General features: G+C 45.0%; 1 non-coding gene across 1 annotated transcript; it reads right to left on the reverse strand.

Annotated features, from left to right (window-relative positions):
• Positions 1–8,132: 8,132 nt before the first annotated feature.
• On the reverse strand, positions 8,133–8,205 carry trnak-cuu (transfer RNA lysine (anticodon CUU)). The gene has a single exon. It is a non-coding gene; the product is annotated as a tRNA-Lys (tRNA).
• Positions 8,206–10,284: the final 2,079 nt, after the last annotated feature.

Below are 10,284 nucleotides of genomic sequence, written 5' to 3' on the forward strand. Positions count from 1 at the left end.
AATGAATGGTTGAGCAGACTCGATGGGCCGAATGCTGACTGCAGCTCCTATTTGTTCTGATTTCTGTGCTGGACAGGAAGCAGTGAGCATGGATCTGTCAATCAGCCTCAATCAGCACCTTCAGGAGAATTGGGAGGGTGAATATTAGATACAGCAGAGTGAGAATGGAGGGAGAGTGAGTGGGATGGAGATTTACAGCTTTTGGGGAATGAGAGAGGAAAGAATGTTCATTGGAATCATAGAATTGCTGCATCTTATCAACCGTCCCTGAGCTTTCACAATGAATCCCACTTCTGAGGACACCCTTATCTCTGACTTGTCTGTACTGCTGGCAGTCTCACAAAGCAGCTGCCTGTGTGCTGATACGGGAGGCCCTGCTCGGCAAGTTTAATGCTCCATGACTGTGTCTTTAATGAATGCTCCATAGAAACTAGAAATGTAGATTTGAATTTCGATCATATTCTGAATTGCGATTTTTTTTTTTTCCAATTTGACTTACAGGATATTAGACAAGGAGAAATCAGACAGAAATCTCCAACATCACATCGAGATCTGACAGAGTGACTCGATTTCTTGGGACCTGAATATCATCGGCCTTTGAATCTAACAGGAGAAATGTTTGTTTGGCCTCTTGGCTTCAAAAGATTGTAAACATCGGTGTGACTAGAAATGCACTGAGATACACACACCCGAGTGAGTGTTCCAGTGCACTGAGTGTGGAAAGAGCTTTAACCAGTTACACAGCCTGAAAATACATCACAGCATTCACAGCGGGGAGAGATTGTACCCGTGTTCTGTGTGAGATTTAACTGATTGTTTAACCTGGAGAGTCACAAGGACACCCGCACCATGGAGAAACCGTGCAAATGTGGGGACTGTGGAAAGGGATTCAGATACCCATCTGCACTGGAAATTCATCAACGCAGTCACACTGGGGAGAGACCATTCAGCTGCTCTGTGTGTGGGAAGGGATTCACTCATTCATCCCACCTGCGCAGACACAATCTCACTCACACCAATGAGAAACCCATTAAATGCACTGACTGTGGGAGCGGATTCAGAAGCTCTCAGGATCTGGTGTCCCACCAGCGCACTCACACTGAGGAGAGACCGTTCAGCTGCTCTCACTGCTCAAAGAGGTTTAAATGGTCATCCACCCTGCGGGTACACCAGCGAGTTCACACTGGGGAGAATCCATTCACCTGCTCGGTGTGTGGGAAGGGATTCACTCTTTCATTCCACCTGCGCAGACACAATCTCACTCACAGCAATGAGAGACCGTTTAAATGCTCTGACTGCGGGAGCGGATTCAAAAGCTCTGGAGAACTGATGTCCCACCAGCGCATTCACACTGAGGAGAGACCATTCAGCTGCTCTCACTGCTCAAAGAAATTTAGAACTTCATCCACACTGCGGAGACACCAGCGAGTTCACACCGGGGAGAGACCATTCACCTGCTCTGTGTGTGAGAAGGGATTCACTCAGTTATCCAGCCTGCTGAAACACAATCTCACTCACACCAATGAGAGGCCATTTAAATGCTCTGACTGTGGGAGTGGTTTCAAAAGCTCTGGAGATCTGGTGTCCCACCAGCGCATTCACACTGAGGAGAGACCGTTCAGCTGCTCTCACTGCTCAAAGAGGTTTAGAAAGCCATCCAGCCTGTGGGGACATCAGCAAATTCACACTGGGGAGAGACCATTCACCTGCTCTGTGTGTGGGAAAGGATTCAGTCAGTTATCCCACCTGCGCAGACACGATCTCACTCACACTAATGAGAGACCCTTTAAATGCTCTGACTGTGGGAGTGGTTTCAAAAGCTCTCGGGAACTGGTGTCCCACCAGCGCACTCACACTGAGGAGAGACCGTTCAGCTGCTCTCACTGCACAAAGAGGTTTAGAACATCATCCAACCTGCGGGAGCACCAGCGAGTTCACACTGAGGAGAGACCGTTCACCTGCTCTCACTGCACAAAGAGATTTAAAAGGTCATCCAACCTGCGGGAACATCAGCGAGTTCACACTGGGGAAAGACCATTCCCCTGCTGTGTGTGTGGGAAGGGATTCACTACTTCATCCAGCTTGCTGAAACACAAAGCCACTCACTCCAAGGAGAGCCCCTTTATTGCTCTGCCTGAGAGGCCGGCTTCAGAAGCTCTCAGGAACTGATGATCCCCGAGCACATTCACACCGGGGAGAGGCCGTTCAGCTGCTCTCACTGTTCAAGGAGGTTTAGAATATCATCAACACTGCTGAAACACCAGTGAGTTCACACCGGGGAGAAACCATTCACCTGCTCGGTGTGTGCGAAAGGATTTACTCAGTTATCCAGCCTGCCCAGACACAACATCATCACACCCAGGAGAGACCCTTTAAATGTGGGCGTGGCTTCAAAAGCTGTCGGGAACTAATGTCCCACCAGTGAGTTCACACCAGGCAGAGGCTGGTCACCTGCTCTGACTGGGAAGGGATTCACTCAGTCAGTAAACTTGGTGAAACACCAGTGAGTTCACAAGTGATTACAGTTCTGGGATTACTCTTGAGAATCTTTCTTGCCCCTTCTCCAGTGCCTCTATTTCCTTTTTCTAAATGGAGATCACAAATAGAACGTAGAACTGTACAGCACAGGAACAGACCCTTCAGCCCACCAGGTTGTGTCGAACATGATGCCAAATTAAACTATTCCTTTCTGCCTGCCCTTGGTCCATATTCCTCTATTCCTTGCATATTCATGTGCTTATTTAAAACCCCCTTAAATGCCCCTATCGTATCTGCCTCCACCACCACTCCGAGCAGCGCATTCCAGACACCTACCACTCTCTGTGTAAAAAACCTTACCTCTCACATCTCCTTTGAACTTTCCCCGTCTCACCTTAAGTGCATGCTCCCTGGTATTAGACATATCAACTCTGAGGAAAAGATTCTATGTCTCTCATTTTATAGACTGCTATCAGGTCTCCCCTCACCCTCCGCCGCTATCGAGAAAACAACCCCCGTTTGTCAGTCGCTCACACCCTCCATTCCAGGCAGCATCCTGGGAAACCTCTTCTGCACCCTCATCAAAGCCTCTGCATCCTTTCTGTAATGTGGTGACCAGAATTGAACGCAATATTCTAAGTGTGGCCCAAACAAAGTTTTATAAAGCTGCAACATGGCATGCTGACTCTTGTACTCAATAAAGGCAAACATGTCATATGCCTTCTTTACCGATAAATATTTGTGTGGCTAATTTCAGGGAGCTATGGACTTGAACCCCAAGATCCCTCTGTACATTAACTGTCTACTTATCCTTAATATTTGAGCTCCCAAAGTGCAGCACCTCACACTTGCCCGGATTAAAATCCATCTGCCATTTCTCCGCTCATATCTGCAGCTGATCTACATCCCACTGTATCCTTTGACAGCCTTCTACACTATCTACAACTCCATCTAGCTTTGTGTCGTCTGCCAGCTTACTAACCCACCCATCCACGTTTTCATCCAAGTCATTTATATATATCACAAATAGCGCAGGTCCCAGTACGGATCCCTGCAGAACACCACTGGGAATGGACCTCCAGTCAGAAAAACACCCTCCACCTCTACTCCCTGACTTCTATGGGCAAGTCAATTCTGAATCCAAGTGGCCAAGTCACCGTGAACCCCATGCATCTTAATCTTCTGGATGAGCCGACCATGAGGGACCTTGTCGAAAGCCTCACTAAAATCCATGTTCACAACATCCACTGCTCTACCCTCATCGATCACCTTCGTCACCTCCTCGATAAAATCAATCAAGTCAGTAAGATGTTGACGGTGCTCCCACTGCAGTCCTGTGATGAAAATATAGACTGGTTGGTGAAATGTAGATAACAGGTAGAATTGATATCTAATGAGGACTTTATACTTTAGAATTGAATACAGGGCTCATTGTTACTAACGGGGAAAGAAGGGTTAAAACCCTTACCCAGAACCCTTTTCACACACACGTGGACATCTCTGAATCTGACACACACCAAATGGAACGTTACACAAGGGGCTGGAATTCACTGGAATTTCTTAACAACCTTTCAATAGAAATGTCCTGGTACAGACTGTGACAAAGGACACAACAGACAGCAAGAACCAGGAGGAACCGTTAACCCAGAGAATGTTAATAACCTTGTTCAGGACACCGGTGCCAGGCACAGGAGGATCCCAGGAAAAACAGAACATTTAATTTCTGTCTGTTTCACAATTCTAAATGACTGATTCTTTAACAAAGGAATGTTTAAAAACGGCATTGTGATATTCCAAGGTCAGTGTGTCTGGGAAAGGGGCACACTGATGTGTTTTTATTTTAAACAGGAGGATCCATTGAAAAGCAGCTCTGGACGATACGAGCACCTCCTGACCTACTTTCAATTCATTTCAAATCACCCATCACTTTCCGTGGAATATTCTTTATTCTTTCCTGGGATGTGGACACTGCTGGCAAAGCCCCAGCACACGTTGCTCATCTCCTAATTGCCCCTGAACGGAGTGACTTGCTCAGCCATTTCAGAGGGACAGTTAAGAGTCACCCACATCGCTGTGTGGGTCTGGATTCACATGTAGGCCAGACCGGGTAAGGATGGCAGATTTCCCTCCCTAATAGGGAGCATTAATAGGGTGAACTGGACAGGTTTTTACAACAATCTATGAAAGTTTCATGGTCACCGTTTCTGACACTAACTTTATATAATTCCAGATTGATTCACTGAATTCAAATCCCACCAGCTGCCTGTCCCCAGATCCTTTGCTGGTTCTCTGCATTACTCGGCCAGCGACATTCCCACCATCTCCCCCTGAATGGAATATTCCACACAACCCCTTCGTTAAACGGGAAGGAGAAAAGAGAGAGGCTTTGACCTTTGGATGACCTCATCACCAACTACAGAAACCTTACAGCTGACCATTCTGTAAAAATTTTAAAACTTCATTTTTATAAAACACAGAGTAAGAAACAGGTGAAAAGTAACGATGGACGTTGTGACTGACATCAGAAACATTGATTGACCGGATAAACACTCACTGCATCATAGAGCGATCCTCAACCATTGAAGAATTGACCCACAATAAGGAATGAGAGAGCCTTATAAAAAGGGGCAGGAGTTTACACAGAGAGGTGACACCCACAGCTGCTCAGGATGATGGAATTCAGTTCAGGAAGGGGATAAAGTGAGAAGCTTTTGTGATTCAAGGCAGAAGTATTGAACAATCTGGAATCAGTGCTTCTCGAGTTTGCTGACGAGCCGAACACTTCAATTAATCTCATCATAAAAACCCCCAGTGTAAATAACATGGATTTGACTGACAAATGTTGAAGTGTTGGTTTAGAGCCACAAGTTTCAACTTCCCATTTGAGCCTGGGGTACCTTTTTGTCTCTCTATTGCTCGTGTCAATGACAGCCAGGCGACGGAGCTGAGGGCAGCATTTAGCTGAGAATAATGGGGCCTGCGCCCCAGTTGGGAAACTGCCCTGGGCGTCGCACTAATAGAGAGACAGGAAGGTGCTGGAGAACTGACTGGGAAATGGGCCTCCAACCAATCAGGGCACCGGAGGAGGTGACCAGGGCTGATGGTGACCCCCCAGGGTTCAGTGTCCCTGTGTCCAAAGCGGGGTGTCACAGGAACAGGGGACAGAGGAGCTGAAGAAACACGATTTGTGTCCAGAACATTGTGAACATCCCTTTACTCTGGTTGTCTTTGATCCTCAAGTCATTTTCTGTTTGTTTTAACCATGTTCTGTTTCATTAATAAACTTTTATCAGTAAAAATATTTGATTGTTCTGGACTTTTCCTGATGAGATTGATGCACTTTAGGGAAAGCGGGTGAGAGGGGTTGGCAGGCTCTTTAACAGAAAGTGAGTCCCTCTAAGGTAATTGGCAAAGGAGCCAGAGGGGGAGATGGGATTTTATTTTTGACACAGCGATGTTAGAAAATGGGGTTCAGGGAGTCAATTAACCCTTTCTCCCCTTTTCCCAAACTCTGAAATGATTCCCAGTGATAACCCTTATTGGTGACAGTGGTTAGATTTTATTCAGGATCAATAAGAGCTGACACAGGCTAATGTCTGAGCAGTCATATCAAAGTGCAGCAGCATTACCATTACACTCTGGGTAGAAGAAGCATCTCCACAGAAATTCTCCCTGCTCTGCCCCAGATGCCATGGCACCAGTCAATGCAATATGTAAAACCTCGACAAATCTCTGTGCTCGGGGAATCCCTTCTTATACTTTTTTACATCACAAAGACTATGGAGACTGATTTTACCCAATCATTGCCCGGCTAACATTTGAACGGACCAATTACAAAACGTGTCATTGAACCATCTGTACCCGCACAAGCCACGTCAAACTCTCAAACAATTGTCTTCCCACGCTCCGTCCCTGGTACAGGGAGTCAGCATTCCCATGCCAAGCAGTGAAAACATGGTGGCCTTGACACCCAGGTGTCATCCAGGATTCAAGGCACTCCTGTTTTCTCTGTCCTCTGGGAGCTGTTTATCTCCCTGCTCCCACACAGCAAGTCGTCTGTTCTCAGCTCTGCTGGATTTCTGCTGAAGTTTGGCCCCTTTTACACCTTTCAGATCAATAAAACATTTGGTTAATGACCCAAACCACAATTTCCCATCCTGTCACCTGTCAACCATCCTTACCCAGAGCGTAATCACAACAGGAATAAAAACAGGAGAAGTGTAACAATCAAATTCAAAATCAATGCACAGCCAGTCACAGAATTTAACCTAATGTTCACTAATTAGCAAGAAAACCCAAAGTAGGGGGTCCCCCAGGATTCTTATAGTCCACACCTTGAGGGGGGAGAACTCTCTCTCTGATCCCTCACTCAATTTCACTCTGTTATTTTCCAGTTCTGTTCTGGCCCCGCCTGGGGTAACATCTAATCGATCTTTCCTACTGCTGAAGGAGCACCGTGAGTTCTAGGTTACTTGTACATAAGGACAGATGCTTCAAGCAACAGATCAAGCATGGATGTAAAAGATTCTCCAGCTCTCTCTTTACCCCTGTCCAAATTGTGGACAGTTCTTATTCAGTATTATTTCTTCCAAGCCCTTAATTGTCCCAATCTATAATATTATCCATTTTACTTTAACTTTCCTCACTGTGTGTCCATGTGCAGTGTGTTTAATTGGATCCTGATTGTTTTGAACTCAGTTTCTCTCTGGAGTGTGTGTCAGTGCCTTGATGATGTCACAATGTTGTCTCAATCCCCTGGCCACATTAACCATTTCATCTCCTGCTGTGTCTCAAGTAGCTGTGTGTGTTTGGGACCCGCTCTTCACTCCATCTCACCATGAATTTAGGCTTGCTATTTTTCACATGTAACAAATCACATCTGTACACTCACTCCGGTATCCCAAAATCATGTCACACATTCTTAACTCTCAGATGTGTTGATGAAAAGATCAATGTATCTGTCTTTCTTATCTCCTCCTGTTATAGTGCTGATATTTCATATAATGGCTGGGCTTTCAAATGTGGATTTCTTTTTACAGAGTTCATGGACAATGATAAAAGTTCCAAGAGAAAGTGATCCACCTCTTCATCCCATCTCACGTTTTAGAGGTGTTGATGGAAAGGAGGTCATTGATATTGTGAAATATCATAAGAATAAAAAATCTACCAATTCAGACAATACTGAGATGTCAATCATTAAGCAGGTTATTGATTGTGGAGTAAAACCATTGACATATTTGCAACCGGTCTTTTCAAACTGGGCTATTTCCCTGTAAAATGAAAATATACTAAGTTACTCCATGGTTTAAAGCTGGTGGTAAACATAGAAGAAACCCTACAGTGCAGAAAGAGGCCATTCGGCCCATCGAGTCTGCACTGACCACAATCCCACCCAGGCCCTACCCCCATATCCCTACACATTTACCCACTAATCCCTCTAACCTACGCATCTCAGGACACTAAGGGGCAATTTTAGCATGGCCAATAAACCTAACCCGCACATCTTTGGACTGTGGGAGGAAACCCATGCAGACACGAGGAGAATGTGCAAACTCCACACAGACAGTGACGCAAGCCGGGAATCGAACCCAGGTCCCTGGAGCTGTGAAGCAGCAGTGCTAACCACTGTGCTACCCTGCTGCCCCAAACAACAACTCCCAACGTGGGGCTCGAACCCACGACCCTGAGATTAAGAGTCTCACGTTCTACCGACTGAGCTAGCCGGGCATATTATACTACATGATTATACTAATTTCAGGAGAGTGTGTTCACTTTTCTCATTTTGCAGAGAAAAGAGAAGTCATTTGCTAAATGGTCTGATAATTCCATTGCTCAATGTAACTCACTGTGTAATAGTCAGACCAAGTCGGTCTATCTCACTATCACTGATGGAATTTGTGGAGAAAATGACGAATGCTGTGGACAAAAAGACAATTTCCAATAGAGGTTTTTACTGATCTTACACAGATTTTGATACAATTGACCATGGAATATTACTTAAAACACTGGAAACAAGGGATTAGGGGAGTAGTGAATAAGTGGCTCAGAAGTTATTTGGAAAATCTCAACAATTTGTAACAGTCGATGATGTGAATCAGATTTTGTGAATATTCTGTGTGGAGTTTCACAGGGATCTGTTTTGGGCCTTAAATTGTTTATTTTATATATTAATGACATTTGGAATGTATCAAAGTTATTACAATTAGTTTTGTTTGCAGATGATGCCAATATGTTTTATTCTGGGTGGGATCTTCAAGAGCTTATTGAAATTGTTAGTGCTGAATTGGAGAAAATAAAAATATTGTTTGTCAAAAATGAATTGTGACCGACTCTGAGTGGAACGAAGTTTATGTTATTTGGTGAAGTAAATCCCTTGGTTAATATAATAAACAATGTCAACATTTACAAAAATAGAAGAGGGGTCAGACCCCTCTGATGAAGGGTCATCTAGACTCGAAACGTTGGCTCTATTCTCTCCCCACAGACAATGTCAACATTTATTTATTCATGGGATGTGGGTGTCACTGGGACAGCATTTATTGCCCATTCCTAATTGTCCTTGAACTGAGAGGGCAATTAAAGGTAACCATGTTGCTGTGGATCTGGAGTTACATGTTGGTCAGACCAGATAAGGTTGGCAGATTTGCTTCCCTAAAGGACATCAATAAACCAGATGGGCATTTATGACAATCGACAATAATTTCTAATCATCATTAGACATTTAATCCCAGATTTTCATCTAATTTATATTTCACCAGTTGCCACAATAGGATTCGAACCTGGGTCCCCAGAGCATTACCCTGAGTCTCTGGGCCACTCGTCCTGTGACACTGCCACTACACCATCGCCTCCCCAATATGGAAATATAGTTCTGGGTGTTCTCCTAGACCATATATTTTGTTGGGAACCACATATACAATATATTAAAACAAAATAATCAAAGAGTATTGAAATTCTGAGTAAAACTAAATTTATCATGGAAGCCCTACAGTGCAGAAGGAGGCCATTCGGCCCATCGAGTCTGCACCGACCACAATTCCACCCAGACCCTACCCCCATATCCCTACATATTTACCCGCTAATCCCTCAAACCTACACATCTCAGGACCCTAAGGGGCAATTTTTAGCATGGCCAATCAACCTAACCCGCACATCTTTGGACTGTGGGAGGAAACCGGAGCACCGGGAGGAAACCCACGCAGACACGAGGAGAATGTGCAAACTCCACACAGACAGTGACCCGAGCCGGGAATCGAACCCGGGACCCTGGAGCTGTGAAGCAGCAGTGCTAACCACTGTGCTACCGTGCCGCCCATATTGGATCTGCAGTCATTGCATATTTTGTATTGTTCATTTGAAATGATTCTTCAGAGGTTTGGGGAAACGTTATAAAGCATGAATATTTGGGCGACATGGCGGCACTGTGGTTAGCAGTGCTGCCTCTCAGTGCCAGGGACCCAGGTTTGATTCCTGGCTTGGGTCACTGTGTGGAGTCAGCACGTTCTCCCTGCGCCTGCGTGGATTTCCTCCGGGTGCTCCGGTTTCCTCCTACTGTCCGAAAGACGTGCTGGTTAGGTGCATTGGCCATGCTAAATTCTCCCTCAGTGTAGCTGAACAGGTGCCGGAGTGTGGTGACTGGGGGATTTTCATTAACTTCATTTCAGTGTTAATGTAAGTCTACTTGTGACACTAATAAATAAACATCAAACTTTAACTTTATTAATCCGATCTACATGTTACAGAAAAAAGCCAAATGAATAGTAATAAAGTGAATTTTCAAGAACTTAGCAACAAATTGTTTATAAA

Source organism: Mustelus asterias, unplaced genomic scaffold (genome assembly GCF_964213995.1).
Source record: "Mustelus asterias unplaced genomic scaffold, sMusAst1.hap1.1 HAP1_SCAFFOLD_100, whole genome shotgun sequence".
In the NCBI taxonomy this organism is placed as follows: Eukaryota; Metazoa; Chordata; class Chondrichthyes; order Carcharhiniformes; family Triakidae; genus Mustelus; species Mustelus asterias.